Genomic DNA, 18,098 nt, shown 5'->3' with positions numbered 1-18,098 from the left:
CTGGCGACATCCTGTCAACGAAATAAAAGGCATCTATTTAAGCAGAATGAATTTGTTAACGGCATTGTCCCACCATCAATGGGGTGCCGATAAAAGGGTACTACTCAAAATATATCGAGCTATATTGCAATCCAAATTAGACTATGGTTGTATAGTTTACTTGCCCGCATCCAATAATTTATTACAATCTTTAAACTCTGTTCACAAAACTGCTCAATTTGCTCAAGAGCTTTTCGATCCAGTCCCGCTAAAAGTCTCTATTGTGAATCTCGTGAACTCCCCCTGTACCTCCAGAGGCAGCAACTACTCTTATCTTATGCTAGCAGAATGTCGTCGATTCCGACTAACCCTGTATTTAATCTTCTGAGCTCGCCAAGACCTAGACTAGTAATCTCGCCCAGATGTATACTTTCAATCCCACAGATCCTACAACCCTTGTACCAAGACACAAAATTATCTTAAACAATTGCATCTACAAAATCAGAATCCTCGACATGGTCTAGATCACCTCCTTTTATAAACACTTTTCTCTGTAAATTTAATAAGCCATAAACAAATAATATCATTTTTTGACAAGCTTTCAAGGATATTGTGAATACATTCCACTATGATAAGGTGTTATATACCGATGCATTCCGAAACGCAGATGGAGTTGATTGTTCTGTCACTACAGTTGATACAGTGCTGCGACAATACCAAATATCTAACGAATGTAGCGTATTTTCAGGAGAACTCTTTAGTATTTCAAAAGCTCTCGATTTCCCTTTTGACAATCATCAAAGTGTAGCTCTGTGTACTGATTCCTCATCCGCAATTTATTCGCTAAAAAATATTTACAATCATCATCCTTTATTGCAAAAAATATTAGAATCGATTCATGTCCACACGTTTCGAGGGACTTCAATAACAATAATATGGGTGCCATCTCCTATCGGCATCCAAGGAAATGAGATGACTGACAGAGCTGCAAAAGAAGCATCTACATCCAACTTACCCGTCTACAATATACAGCTCCAAGAAGATTTAAAATTAAAATTCAAAAGGAATATCCAAAACAAATTGCAGGAACTTTGGATCAGCAAAAACACACAGCTCAGAGAAATACAACCTAATATTTAGAGCTATTTATCTCTAGCATCTCTGAACAGAAAAGAAAAGATAGCAGTATGAAGATTAAGAATAGGACACACACGTTTGACACACAGTCATCTGATGTCCTCTACAGACCAACAGTTATCCTCTCACTGCAACTATATTCCTATTACCGTCAAGCACATCCTCACATAATGTCAACACTGCTAGGCCACATGCATCGCCAACAATATAATCCATAGTCTAGAAGAACTACTGAACTGTTCAAGCCGACTCAAGCACCTAATAGACTTTTTAAACATTTCTCTATTGTTTAACAAAATATAATTTACATAATATTTTTATTCTTCACTATTATAAACTCCGTATCATAACTTTGTAGGTGTAATTGTAAAACTTTGTTCCCATGTCAATGACCAAAGATGTCGAGACACGTTAATTCGAAATAAAAAAAAATGTGTTAAAAGTTCAAAATAGTTTAAAATATAAGAACAAAATATGATCCTTATCATGTAAAACCTGTTATAATTAGAACTAGTCCTCTAACGTTTTTATTGTGAACTGCTTTCTAAGTACGCCGTACAAGCATTTCGATTATATACATAAGTATATTTTATGGCATCCTTAAAACACCCTCGACATCGGTTTGCTACCTAGATATAAAATGACTTTCCTGGTTATAAAAGAAAAATTGTTGGACTTCTTTTTCCTGAAAATTATAACAAAAACAAAGATATATCAAAATGCAGATATAATATTCCGATGATTGACTGATAAAAGTAACTTTTAAAATTCTAACCAGAATTAATAAAAAAAATATGTGTTGTTATTGTATAGATTTTTGGTTGGTATTAAAGGTCTCTCTCCTAACTGGTGGAAATAGTTTAAAAAACGATACTCACAATGTGACAACTGCTACTATAATTAGAGTTAGTTCTACAATCTGCTTGTTGTGAACTACTTTTTAAGGAGACCATAAAATGAAATCAATCATATACATGACTTTATATTCATGGTCTGTTTAAAACACAGCTCAACATAGGTAAGGTTTGCAGCCATAAAATGTTTGTCCCAGTCACATGAGGAAAATTTAAGGATTTCTGCTTTCTGAAAATATAACGAAAAAGATATTTCCAAATGCTGAAATCTGATTTCGTTGATTGGTTGGTCGAAAGATTTAGTTTTTAAAATTATAAATAAAATTAATAAAAATAATTATTATTGAACAGATTTCGGATAGTATTAAATATGTATTAAAAGTTCAAAATAGTTTAAACTTTAAGACCGAAATAAGGATCTTATCATGTAGAACCTATTGTAATTATAATTGGTCCACTAAAGTTCTTATTCTCAACTGCTTTCTAAGGACTCCGTACCAGCATTTTCATTATATATATAAGTTTGTTTTATGGCATCCTTAAAACACGTTCAAAATTAATTTGGTTCCTAGCCAGACAATGACTTTCTTAGTCACAGAAGAAAAATTTGTGGACTTCTTTTTCCTGAAAATTATAACAACAGCAAAGATATTCCCAAATGTTAATATACTATTCCGATGATTGACTGATAAAATTAACTTTTAAAATTCTAACTAAAATTAATAAAAAAAAGATTTGTAGTTATTCAAAAGATTTTTGGTCGGCAAATAGTTTAAAAACGATACCCACAATGTAACAACTGCTACTACAATTTATTAGAGTAAGTTCTATAATCTGCTTGTTGTTAAATACTTTCTAAGAAGACCTCAAAAGAAAATCGATCATATACATGACTTCATATTCATGGCCTCCTTAAAACATAAGTTAGGTTTCCAGCCATGAAAGTTTTTCCCAGTCGCAGAAAAAATTTAAGGCATTTAAGGACTTCTTCTTTCTCAAAATTATAACAAAACAGATATATCCAAATGCTGAAACCTGATTTCAGTGATTGGTTGGACGAAAGATTTAGTTTTTAAAATCATAAATAAAAATGATAAAAAAAATGATTATTGAACAGATTTCGGATAGTATTAAATATCTATTAAAAGTTCCAAATAGTTCAAAATATAGGACAAAATATGACTTATCGTGTAATACCTGTTATAATTAGAATTAGTCCTCTAATGTTCTTTTTTACTAAACTAAAATTGATAAAAAAAATATTTTTAATTATTGCAGAGATTTTTAATCGGTTTTAAAGGCTCTTTCCTAACTGGTGAAAATAGTTTAAAAAACAATAATCACAATGTAACAACTGCTACTATAATTTAAATTAGTTCAATAATCTGCTTGTTGTGAACTACTTTCTAAGAAAGCCATAAAATCAAATCGATCATAAATATACATCACTTCATATTCATGGCCTCCTTAAAACACAGCTAAACATATGTTAGGTTTCCAGTCATAAAATGTTTTTCGCAATAGGAAAATTGAAGTACTTCTTCTTTCTAAAAATTTTAACGAATTAGATATTTCCAAATGCTGAAATTTGATTTCGGTTATTGTTTGGTCGAAAGATTTAATTTTAAAAATCATAAATAAAATTGATAAAAAAAATTTATATTGAACAGATTTCGGATAGTAATAAATATGCAAAAAAGTTCAAAATATTTCAAAACATAAGACCAACATACAATCCTTACCATGTAAGACCTGTAATAATTAGAATTATACCTCTAATATTCCTATTACGAACTTCTTTCTAAGGACGCGCCGTACAAAGATTTACGTTATATACATAAGTTTATTTTATGGCATTCTTAAAACACGCTCGAAATTGGTTTGATTCCTAGCCATACAATGACTTTCCTAGTCACAGAAGAAAAAATCGAGGACTTCTTTTTCCTAAAAATTAGTATAAATAAAAAGATATTTCCAAGTGCTGATATAATATTACGATGATTGACAGATTAAAGTAACTTTTAAAATTCTAACTAAAATTGATAAAAAAAATATTTGTAGTTATTGAAAAGATTTTTGGTCGGTTTTAATGGTATTTCTTCTGGTGGAAATAATTTAAAAAACAATACTCACAATTTAACAATTGCTACTATAATTGAAGTTAGTTATTTAATCTGCTTTTTGTAAATAACTCCCCAAAAAACTATAAGGAAATCGAGGATATACATGACTTTATATTCATAGCCTCCTTAAAACACAGCTTAACATAGGTTAGGTTTCCAGATATGAAATGTTTTTCCGTCGCTGGAGGAAAATTTAAGGTCTTCTTTTTCTGAAAATTATAACGAAAAAGATATTTTCGAATGCTGAAATCCGATTTTGGTGATTGGTTGGTCGAAAGATTTAGTTTTTAAAACCAGAAATAAAATTGATAAAAAAATTAATATGGTACAGATTTCGGATAGTATCAAATATGTATTAAAAGTTTAAAATATTTTAAAATATAGGACAAAAATATGATCTTTATCATGTAAGACCTGTTATAATTAGAATTAGTCCTCTAATGTTTTTATTGTAAACTGCTTTTTAAGGACAACGTACAAGCATTTTAGTTATTTACATAAGATTATTTAATGGTATTCTGAAAACACGCTCGATATTGCTTTGGTCTCTAGTCATAAAATGACTTTCTTTGTCTCAAAACAAAAATATGAGGACTTACCATGTAAGACCTGTAAAAAGTAGAATTATACCTCTAATATTCTTATTGTGAACTGCTTTCTAAGGACGCCGTACAAGGATTTCGATTATATACATAAGTTTATTTTATGGCATTCTTAAAACATGCTCGAAATTGGTTTGTTTCCTAGCCATACAATGACTTTCCTACTTTCCTAGTTACAGAAAAAAAATTTGTGGAATTTCCTAAAAATTATAAAAAACAAAGATATTTCCAAATGCTGATATAATATTCCGATAATTGACTAATAAAAGTAACTTTTAACTAAAATTGATAAAAAATATATTTGTAGTTATTGACAAGATTTTTGGTCGGTTTTGAAGGTCTCTCTCCTAACTGGCGGAAACAGTTTAAAAACTAGTTTTTTAATCTGCTTGTTGTGAACTACTTTCTAAAAAGACCATAAAGGGAAATCGATCATATACAAGACTTTCTGTTCATGGCCTTCTTAAAACACAGCTCAAAATAGGTTAGGTTTCCAGATAAGAAATGTTATTTCAGCATTTTTTCCTTACATGAGGCATCAATCACTCAGGGTTATTAGCGTGTATGGATTGTGATACAGAGTTACAACTAAACAATAGAATATTAACCATAGCAGTACATAAATAGAAATAAACCTAAATCTATACTAGGTAAAATATTAAATTTTTGATAACAGCTTGCAGTCTTTGAGAAAGGCGAAAATATTTTTAGTATCACTGTCTTTTCCAAGAGCACTATTATTTAATGTTGATGGTATGTTATACATTTTGCGTTGCACATCGTACTTGAGACACTGTAATAAACAATGTTTTACCGTTAAGACACTTTTACACATGTCACAGACAGGTTTGTGAGCTCGTTTTAGTATGTAGTCGTGTGTTAACCGAGTATGACCAATCCGGAGGCGAGTGAAGGTTACTTGTCTCCTATTGTTAAATTTTGGGTTTTTTTATGATTAATATCAACTTCGTACAGCTTGGTTGGGGGGTTCTTCCATGTATCCTGTCATATTTAATTAATCTTTTCCTTAAAGGGTACTTTAAGGTCGGTGTGAAGAGATTTCGTATTATCTTCTGTGTTTGGGTTCGTAGGTGCATTTTTTTCTATTTTATCTACAACCTCGTTACCTTTGATTCCAGTATGTGACGGTACACATATAAAATTAACTAGTAAATTGCTGCCCCAGTTTTGTGTTCGGTTTTGGAGGCATCGGTGTAAACTTTGAAAAAGCTACCATATTTGCTTAATATTTTAAGAAATTCTTGATTAATTTGACTTGCAGGCGTTTCTGATTTGTTTAGGCGCAATAATCTGGTGTCAGTAGAGGGAAGTCGAATTGTCCAAGGAGGAGGGTTTTAAATTGAGGAGATATCGTAGGTGTCTGGAAAATGGATACCCACTGTTAAAAAGTAGGTATGTACGCGGTAATAGAAAGGGTAATCAGTTCGATTTGAAGTTTGAAAACAACTTTTGAAGCGGTCAGCGAATACGTTGTGTATAACTGGATTATCTTGATTTGACGATACTGCCTCGGCATGAGAAAGATTTAGATATTGTCTTCTAAACGAAAGTGGAATCTCTCTAGTTACCCAGTATAGGGTTTGTATTGGACTTGTGTGGTGTGCTTCTAAGGAAATTCGAAGACCTGTATTTTGAATAACATCTATTGTTTTTAAGTATGTTTGTTTGGAGGAGTTGTAAACAATTGACCCGTAGTCCAGTTTAGAATGTACTAGGGCCTTGTAGATAGGTAGTAATCTAAAAGAGTCGGCGCCCCATTATTTGTTTGCGAGTGATTGTAACAAATTTATTTCAGGCTGACATGTCTTTTTTAAATATTTTAAATGTATCTTCCAAGTTAGTTTTTCAGTTCGGTTGTAGCAGCGGAAGCGAATTAATAGTTCTCTGTGTGATCGAAGTGCTAATTAATAGAGTTGTTGTTGTTTTTACCAAAAAATGGAATTAAATTCAGATGGCAGAGGAAATCCAACTGACAGAGGAAGGATTGACGATGTTGCTAGTAATATGGATTATGAAGTTAATGAAAAACAAAAGCGTTCTGAGTAAATTATAAGTATTGATATTAATACACAATCAAAACAGGTACCGATAACAAATTCAAAAAACTTTATACCAGATTATCAGGTGAGCAATAAAACAAATATTAATATAGGCCACTCCATACTGTCGGAGGTGAAAAATAAATACAGTCAAGGTGACCAAGGTCCTTATTTTGTTTTTATGCAGAATAAGGAAGGTAACATTGACCGATTGCATCGCATAGCGACAGCACGATTAATTTTAGGTGCAGTACCTGCAATTAAAGATAATATTGTTAATATTAATATTATAGGAAAAAATAAAATTAAAATTGAATGTAACACATATAAAAGCGCTAATATTTTAGTGGAATGTAAAAAGGTAATAGAAAGAAATTACGATTTATATATTCCAAATTTTTTTCTCAAAAGAGTGAAGTAATTAAAGGGGTAGACAAAAATATTTCAGAAAACGAATTAAAAGGTATTATTGTTCCAAGATACGGCAATTTTAAAGTAATAAACGTTAAAAGAATAAAGCGAAAAGAAAATGATCAACTGGTGGAGACGAGTAGGATAGTGGTGTCTTTCAGAGGCCAAATGATTCCAAAACAAGTAATCATTGAACGAATGATATACCAAGTGGAACCTTACGTTCCGAGAGTAATACAATGCCTTAATTGCATTAGATACGGACACGTTACGTCACAATGTCGAGGTAAGAAAAGATGCAGCAAGTGCGGACAGGAACATGATTCAGATGTATGCGATTTAACAGATCCCACTTGTATATTATGTTTCGGAAGCCATTCAGCATTAGATCGAAACAAGTGCGCTGAGTTTGAAAAACAAAAGGGTATTAAATATATAATGGCAAATGAAAATTTACCTTTTGAAGAAGCAAAATTAAAATACAGCCAGTAGCTATAGGACAGCCCTGAATTGAACAAACACAGGAAATAGGTACACAGTGACAACCACAAGAAAATGAAGCGAAGGAGCTCAAAATAAATCAGTTTATCCTAATTCAAAAGAACACGAAAATAAACTGGACACTGCAAGCGCTTCTGCTTACCCGTCGCTACCAATTATAAACAACCCATTATACCAAAATCAAACAAAAATAGTCCAACAAAACTCACTAACTAGTAAACAAATTACTGATAATATAGTAACAATATTTCAAAATTTCTTAGACATAAACTTAATTCCAATAGCAAACAAACAAATTTTAGACAACATTAAAAGTAATATAGAAAAAGTTTTAAATGGCCCTAGTAAATAATAAGATTTTACAATGGAATTCACGATCAATAGTGAACAATAAAGGCCATTTTGAAAAGTACATTTTCAAAAATAATTTCTTAGCTCTTCTTTTAAGTGAAACTTGGTTAAAACCGAATTCAAAGATAAGCTTTTCCCAATATAACATCTTCCGTGAAGATAGATCAGATGGTTATGCAGGAGTGGTGATATTATTAAGAACAAATATCAATTTTCAGAACAATTTAAATTTTTATAAAATAAATAATGTCATGTGCGTTGCAGTACAGATTAAAATAAATAATAAAAACTTAAATTTATATTCCATTTATGCAAAACCCAAATTATGTGTGTCAAAACACGAATGGGTTAAATTTTTTAATAGTTTACAAAAACCTTTTTTAATAGGGGGAGATTTCAACTGCCATAATAAAATGTGGGGCTGTGATGTCACCGATCAAGAAGGTATTTATCTTTTTGAGGCTATGGAGGAATGTGGACTTAATTTCCTAAATAATGGGTCAGAAACATTAATTCGTAGACCTATGAATTTAAATAGATCTGCTATAGACTTAACAATTTGCTCTAGGGATATCTATTACAAATTTAATTGGCAAACAGAAACTTTGAGTCTGGGTTCTGATCACTACCCAATAGTAATAAAATTTAACCATAATCCTGATAATAACGTTACTAATAGTAATGGTGTCATTGAAACTAATGATATATCTAGATCAAGAATTACATGGGATATTAAAAAGGCAGACTGGGCTTTCTTTAAATATCTCTTAAACAATGAAAAGAATATCTGATGGTTCAGAGCAAGAATATTCCACATTTTGTGACTCAATCAATTTAGCTATTAAATGCTCTATTCCAGAGAGGAAAGGAAGGCCCAATGCAAAATTTAATAAACCATGATGGAATGATGATTGTAGGGACGCTATAAAACAACAAAAAGAAGCTTTTTTGCAGTTTAAAAGACTATCTAATTACGATAATTATTTAAAATACCAACAAGCAGAAGCTTAAAAACAAAAAGAATTATTTTAGGCAGCAAAAGAGCTTCTTGGAAAAACTTTTGTAATAGTTTACATAAAAATACACCCATTAGCAAAATATGGAATGAAATAAGAAAATTAAAAAACGTTTATAATCCTTCCAATAATCCGATAGTTGTAAATGAGTGGACAGATATATTTTTTAATAAAATTGCTAGACCTTGGGTTATAGAAGGAGAAATTAATCACAGGAACCCTACGGATAATAGACATGACAATGACGAAGCAAACAAAGACAACATATTTCTCACACAAGCATTTAGTCTGGAAGAATTAAAGAACTGCCTAAAAGGACATAATAATTCAGCCCCAGGATTAGATGGTATACAATATAGTATGTTGTATAATTTACCCATACATAAGAAAGTTCAACTACTAAATGTAATAAACAATATCTGGATGAGTATGGATATACCACGTGCATGGAAAGAGTACATCATAGTTCCAATTCTTAAGGCACACAAATCACGAAACTGTCCGGATTCGTATAGAGGCATTTCACTATCATCATGTGTGTTAAAAACAATGAAAAGAATGATTAAATGTAGACTAGAATTCTGGTTAGAAAAAAATTCTAGAATACCTGCAACACAATTCGGCTTTAGAAAATCATGTTCTACGATGGAAAATTTAACGCACTTAATACTGCATATATATAACTCATTTTCCGCAACAAGTCGGTATTTACTACATTCATAGACATAAAAAATGCATATGAAAATGTGAACCTACAACTCCTATACCACAAAATGAAAGAAATCGGACTGCCAGATATACTCTGCTGGAAACTTCATCAACTTTACATCAATAGAACTCTTTATCTTCAAATTAATAACAAACTAATAGGACCGAGAGTTTCAAACATCGGGTTACCTCAAGGGAGCATCTTAAGTCCAATATTATACCTTATTTACACAGCTCATATAGGTCAAAGCATAATTACTAGCAACCAAGATAAAATATTACAATTCACAGATGATATATGCATATATGTAGATCAATTGGAAATAGAACAAGGCAGTAGAAAAATAAATACAGTATTTAAACATCTACAAGAAGACCTAGATCAAATAGCATTAAACATATCAACCAAAAAAATACAAGCTTGCATATTCTCCCGAAAACGAAACATCCCAGAAGTAGTGGAGTTGCAAAATGTCTCGTTTAAAGTTCAACCTAAAGTTAAATATTTGGGTATTATACTGGATAGGAGAATGATTTGGAAACCTGGGGATCAGATCCCAACATAGCATTACTAATATATAGATCATACATAAGATCAATATTAGATTACGGATGTTACTTTTACAATCAAGCCGCCAAAACCCATCTTCAAAAAATAGACATCCTTTCAAATAAATGCCTCAGATTATGTAAAGGAGCTTTGATAAGTACTCCAATATCAAACCTAAGCGTAGAATGTAATGAACTACCACTATAGTTAAGAAGGAAAACTATATGTTAAAAATTTATAACTAAAATGATAACTAAAGAGAGCATAATATGTAACGACTGCCACAAACTTTATGTAAATGACCTAACCACTGAATACTGGAGGAAAAAGCCAACATCACTACTTGCCGAAAGTTACAATAGAATAAGACAATTTAAAAATAAACTATACACACCAACTCTGCCATCCATGTTTCAGATAAATCTAAACAATATACCAAACATACAACCAACCTACATGAGAGATTACTCGAAATTTCCAGTTTACTTAAGGAATGCCATATTTAATGTGGATATAGAAACTTTATTTCCGGAACATTACCAAATTTATACCGATGCCTCAAAAGTGAATTCGAGAGTGGCCGCTGCCGTGTGGGACCCTAGAACAAAGTATAAAGAGGGTATACGACTTAATGAAAATTTTACAACATTTTCAGCGGAACTTATTGCAATACTGAGAGCAATGCAGTATATAAGCAGTATAAACAATAACGAAGAGAAACTTCTAATCCTTACAGACAGCAAAAGTGCTTTACTTAAACTGAAAAGTTTGAAGGACATATCAAACTACATATATATTGACATTATTAAAGCATATATCGCACTTAAGGCTAAGGGCAAACAAATATCATTTTGTTTTACTTTAGCTAAGAAGGCCGCCGAACAAGAAAATGAAAGTGAATATAAATTAACATTAAATGATGTTTACGCTAATATTACCAGCAATAAAACCAAAACCTGGCAACAATGGTATAACAACTCAACTAAAGGGCTATTCTACAAAAACATACAATTAAATATTCCATCTAAATCATGGTTTAATCATTACCACGGCGAAAAAATCGTTGTTTCATACATATGCAGACTTAGATTTGGACACTGCCTAGTTCCAGAACACAAATTTAAAATAGGTCTTAGTGATAGTAATCTTTGTGAATGTGGTGAGTTAGGATCTGCAGAAGACATGATACTAAACTGTAGACTAAAGATAATAGAAATAAATCAATTTATGAATCAAGTATATAGAGAAACCAATATTACAAGATCTTTTAATTTAAAAACAATATTATCTAGTTTAGACGAACGTGTATATGAGATTCTAATTACACACATACTTAATATAAAATTAAAATTGTGAACTATTAATACCTGTGTTTATCCCATTTGTCTACCTATCTTTCCGTGGTCTAGTCTTGTGTGTGTGCATAGCTCTGAAAGACCCCTGAGCAGAAGTACTCCTTGTTGACATTCCTTATAATGTAATTCAAAAACAAAAAAAAAAGAATATATAACTAGAATATATTTTATGATATAGATATATCTATATACAGTCCATCTAATTTACAAACCGGTCGAAGTTGACATAGTTGCCAAAGTATAAAAAAAATCCTGAATCCATTTTAAATCAAATAGGTCACATAATTATTATTATACTCTTTACAACGACTATTTAAATTCTTACGTGACATTTTTGAAATAAAACACACTAATTTTGTTCTAAAAAGAACAGATTTTATTAAATTGGTAAATAAATAAATAAACAAAAAATATAAAACAAGAGGTATTCACTTTAAAATTTAAAATAATAAAGTACAAAAAGTGTCAACACCGCAACTGTCTAATAAGTGTTACCAATTTATGCCAAAATTTCATCTTCGTTCGATTACAGTTACAGTGTGTTCCGAACAAATGTTCTTCATAAAAACGCTTTATAATGCATTTATACAAATTAAATGAAACATATTGTTGTCTATTTCTTTAAGTTTAGTATTAATAGAAATCTTTAAATATTAGTTCTACGCGTATATAATAAAAAATGTCTAGTGGCTGTAATGCCAGTGTACTCGGCAAAGTGATTCTAAAAAAGAACACTCCTACCGCCTAAATATTTCGTGTTGGTATCATGTGACGTCACGGGCTATGACGCCGATGACGTGCAACGGTTTGTAAATTAGATGGACTGTAAATGTATAATATTGTATGATTGTAGCTGAAGATTAAATTATCCATTTATTGTTATAGAATCTAGGTATATCTTTAAAATACAAAATCTTATTTTAATGTATAGTAGAAACCCTCAATTCAGAAGAGTGATATCATAGTTTAAACGCCGAATATCCTCAAATTTAAATGTACACAGCGGCCCTCAAAAACTGCCTGTTTTCTCGATTGCAATTTGCGTTTCCTCATAAGAAATTACAGAATATATAAAGTAGTATATTTATTTGTGCTTCTCTATAGAAAAACTGACCAGGAGTTGTCGTACAGTGTAGCCAAATCTTGTTCAGAAGTAGTAATTATGGTCATACAAAACCTGTATTCTTCCACGCAGCGATTATTACCGTCATAAAAATACCAAAAAACATGATTTTTTCAATAGTAAAAATTAAGCACAAACTTGTAATAAAATAAATTTTATTTATATGTTCCGTTTCGTTACGTATTTAAATTTATAAAATAAAAATCGATATTTTAAAACATTATTTTTCAATCGTTTGGCAATGTTGGAATTAGCGAGGGAACTCGGTTTTACAATTCGGATCCAGACATGCAGTAAAACTAGTTTTTATTATTTTTTGCCGAAGAAATGAACGAAGGAAACATTGATGTTTCTATGGGTAAATAGTGCATGTGTTTTTGTGAGTATATTTTATGTGATAAGTTTGTAAACTTATTGTTGTCAATATTGTTTTATCAATACTGTATTGTAGTATTGATAAAACGTGTTATTGATAATAAGAGGGTTATAGTTTGTCGTTTTATAGTAAATATTTAGTTATATTCTTTGAAATTATTGTATATATAGTATATATCCAGATTATTGAAATACAATGGACGAAAAACCGAGTTGTTCCAAGAGAAGACAGCAAAATTCTGATGTTGATTCCAAGAATGAAAAGCCGCAAAAGAGACGGAAAATGTTAACGTCCGAAGAGAAGGTAATGATACGAAACGTTTATGAAGGAATTGTCGGCAGAAAAATGGCATTAAACGTTAGCCAAGCGGTCGACATTTGTAGCAGTTTAACAAAAGTATCCGTTAGCTGTATTTATCGTGTACTTAAAAATACATCGGAAAATAAAAAGCAAGAAAAAGGTAAAACTAGAGGTAGGAAAAGCATTGTTTTGGATGACGAGACAAGGAATATTATACGTCGAAAAATTCATTCATTTTATTTTCGGAGTGAAATTCTAACACTGAAAAAAATTTCTCAAGAGCTCGAAAATGATGACTCTTTACCCAAGATATCTCGTAGGGTCTTAATCAGGACCATGCACGAAATGAACTTTCGATACGTAAAACGCAACAGAAAAAGTATGCTATTAGAAAAAAATGAAATTATTCTGTGGAGAAGAAAATATTTAGAAGAAATACGAAAAATTCGCAGCACTGGATGCAAAATATATTATTTGGATGAAAACTGGATTAACGAAGGTTATACAGTTGGAAAAGTTTGGCAAGATTTAAATGTAAAAAGTAAACGCGAAGCATTTATAGAAGGCTGGTCTACAGGATTAAAGGCTCCATCAGGAATGGGACGGCGTTTAATCATCACCCATATAGGAAGTGATACAGGGTTCCTTGATGATGGTTTGCTTCAATTTGAGTCGAAAAAAACAGGTGATTATCATGAAGAAATGACTTCTGAAGTATTTGAGCGCTGGTTTAAGAGAATCTTACCAAAATTGGAATCTGGGTCTGTGGTTGTTATGGACAATGCGCCATATCATAGCCGCAGACTAGAACAATTACCGACGACGGCATGGCGGAAAGGGAGAATTCAAGAATGGCTTACAGAAAAGGGGATTGCATACGAAGAATCAATGCTCAAAATTCAACTACTTGACATTGCACGGTTAAGGAAAAGTGAATATCTTAAATATGTTGTGGATGAAACTGCAAAAGATTATGGTGTTAAAGTTCTGCGTCTACCACCTTATCATTGCGAACTTAATCCCATTGAACTTATCTGGGCGCAAGTGAAAGGAGAAGTAGCACGCAATAACAAAACGTTCAAATTAAACGAAGTTAAGGAATTTTTGATTCAAGCAATCCATGTAACTCCAGAGAAATGGGCTAAATGTATAGGCCACATAATTAAAGAAGAATATCGTATGTGGGAACTTGACACTCATGTCGAAGTTTTACTAGAGCCAATTATAATTACACCAGGTGAAGATAATGACAGCGATAGCAGCACTACATCTTCAGATTTAGACAGCGAATAATATTTTCTAATAGTTTAGTAGGAACATCAGCATAAAAAAACCAAAAACAAAAAAAAACGAGAACACAGTAAGTGTGTATAGTGTTTGTGTTAGAATAGAACAATGTTTTGTTACATCCAAAATTATTTTTATTTTGTTTTTATAGAATTTTATTTTCTTTTATAGGATTTTATTTTGTTTTGTTTTATACTGTTTAAGTGTTTTGTTTATTTTATTTAATGGGAAAATATGGCTCTTGGCGAACACCCATTTAAAAAAAAAAAATCCACAAGGAAAATAATTCCTGTAGCTGGCTGTATACCACGTATAACAAAAGAGGTTAGTCTTTGTATGTGGGTATATTTTATTTTATAAAAACCCTTAAAAGGGCAACATTACAAGCACGAACGTTTTCGGAACAACTGTTCCATCATCAGGTTAAAATGCAGGTTAACATGCCTGAGCCACCAAAATATTTGGGTAAAAACCCTTTAAATTGAAAAATGTTACCGAAGAATGTACATGATGTTTATAATATTATATGATGTTTAATATTTTAATTAGATTTTACTTCAGGTAACATACACCCATGCTTAAGTGAGTTCCAGTGTCCGGAGAGTAAACCTCTTCAAACGGACTACGGTTGGCAACCGTAGTCCGTTTGAAGAGGTTTACTCTCCGGACACTGGAACTCACTTAAGCATGGGTGTATGTTACCTAAAGTAAAATCTAATTAAAATATTAAACATCATATAATATTATAAACATCATGTACATTCTTCGGTAACATTTTTCAATTTAAAGGGTTTTTACCCAAATATTTTGGTGGCTCAGGCATGTTAACCTGCATTTTAACCTGATGATGGAACAGTTGTTCCGAAAACGTTCGTGCTTGTAATGTTGCCCTTTTAAGGGTTTTTATAAAATAAAATATACCCACATACAAAGACTAACCTCTTTCATTTAAAAAAAAGTAACGCGCCACAAGACATACCTCTCGGGTGGTGTGGAAACTGTCTTAAAATTTGTTTTAAAAACATTTCATTGTGTAACTCTTTAAGGGCGGGTCACGTCAAAAGACGTTTTAGCGTAACTTCCGCGGCAACCGGGTGGCATCAGTAAGCTTTCTGCAAAATTACTTGTTTTTTAGAGCTTTTTGTTTGTGGCATTATGTATTTTTAGGAGACAGTAGGGAATAAGCCACAAAATATTTATTCATAGGTTTAATTTACTGACGTTTCGATCTCTATATAAAGAGATCGTTTTCAAATATACAAATGATAGCAATATTTATTTTTTTGTAGCTTTTTGCTTGTGGCATTCCGTATTTTTAGGGAGAATGTTGGAAATAAGCCACAATACATCTATTTACATGTTTATTTTACTGACGTTTCGATCTCTATTACAGAGACCGTTTTTAAAGTTAAGAAAAAAAAAAGAAAATAATATAAGAATATATAAATATATAATAATAAACAAATAAAATAAATATAACTATAATTTATATCTTTGAAAACGGTCTTTGGATATAGAGATTGAAACTTCAGTAAAAACCAGATAAATATATTGTGGCCTATTTTGAACAATAATATTTAAACAATATAATATAATTAACGTTGAAATAAAAGTGAGTGAACGCCACTGGATTTTCATACGTCTTTCCCCACTTCTACGCTTTTAAACGATGACTCTGTAACAAAAACAAATGGGGAGCGATGTAACAAAAACAAATAAATTAAAGCTGGCTAGCTGAATGTGCCGGAGAGTGACTACTTAACACATTTTACTTAATAAAATATCAAAAAAAAAATAACTCTCAGATTAAATGTGTACACAAGAAATCGTACAAATGAGTTAAACGGGAGGATTTAAAACCTCAACCTACTTAGTCCCTAAATATGATTAAATATTATTTTAGATAAAAAATTGATGGTTTTTTTATTATTATTTTAAAATAGTATAATTTAAAGTAAAAAAAAATATAAAAAAGATTAAAACTAATAAACTTAATACAGGTTTACGAGATTTTATATTCTGAAGGAGGAAGATACTTCTCGCTGCTTTCTCAAATTGTCCGAGAATAACAAGGCCAGATTTGGACCTCTAGGGAACAGCCACGTCCAAAAGAAAAAAAATCAACTCTGGAACCAGGTGTAGTTCCGACCAGGTATTAACTTAAAAATTCTTCTTGAAACATCCAAAAAAAAAACAAAATCAAACATTCTTCCCTCGACTTCTGCTTGACTCCCAGAGGTAGGCTAAAAAAACATTTGTTTTAGAGTTCTTTCTTACTCTTGATACCGAGTATGGAAAAAACAGGGTTTATGAACCTTGAAAGGTTTTATAAAGGTTACTTATGAAGTGTGGAAGCAAAAACTTAATGATTTTGTAAATGATGTGACCTTCGTATGGCTTGACCGTATTTTAAGTAAAATGGATTAATTATATCGACAATTTTAACGAAAAGCATGATATGGATAATAATATATTTTATAATATAATGAACGGTATACGACAAAATATTTTTATCGATACTCTTAATAGATAATAAATTGTTTTAAATATAGATAATTATGTTTTTTAGGGCCGGGAAGTAAAATTAAAATACATATGATTTTATATCAATAACACCTTCGATTTACATGTTGAATTTTCTTAATGAAATGATGGGAAACATTTCAGATAAATATATCGAATCAAATGAAAAATGACAATACTGGAGGATCTCAAAAATGGCTGATGGTTTTTATATTTTCATTTTATTGATAATTGGATAAACTTACCGGCTCAGAGTGGTTATAAACCAACAGGACACAAAAAAAAACCGAACCAAAACTTCCTGCAACTTCTTCTTAAAAAAATTTTAATATTCTAAATAAAAACCTTTTATGCCTTCTCTGGCCCCTACCTCTAAACCCAAGTGTCTCTACCGAACGTCGAAGCAGAAGTGAGCAATCAGCACTTGTTTTGAGTTAGCTAAACTATGATTGCAAATATAGACGCTTGGTGTCTCTGTTGAATACCAACTTAAAATTTAAGAATTAAGGAAATTATTAAGAGGATATGGATTTAAAAATTTTATTTAAAATTTTATTTAAAGTGAATAAAGAATTATTGAAGTGACGGACTCGTTACATTCCCCTCTTACTAGGAGAAAAAAAAATTTTAAATGAAAATTTTTTTTTTCATATCTAACAACAATCATAGAATAGGTATGAACCGTGCGTCATGGCAATATCTCGAACAGACGCTTAACTGTTTGTTAGCCAAAGTTTCCATCATTGTAGTAGAAGCAAATGATACAAACCAATCTAAAATTTAAATTTTTAGCCATGGCACTAGTTTGCCAAATGTAGCTAAAAACACTAACTTAAAAACTA

Source organism: Diabrotica undecimpunctata, unplaced genomic scaffold (assembly GCF_040954645.1).
Source record: "Diabrotica undecimpunctata isolate CICGRU unplaced genomic scaffold, icDiaUnde3 ctg00000595.1, whole genome shotgun sequence".
Classification (NCBI taxonomy): Eukaryota; Metazoa; Arthropoda; class Insecta; order Coleoptera; family Chrysomelidae; genus Diabrotica; species Diabrotica undecimpunctata.
The sequence above is the reverse complement of the archived record's forward strand: the minus strand, read 5'-3'. Positions refer to the sequence as shown.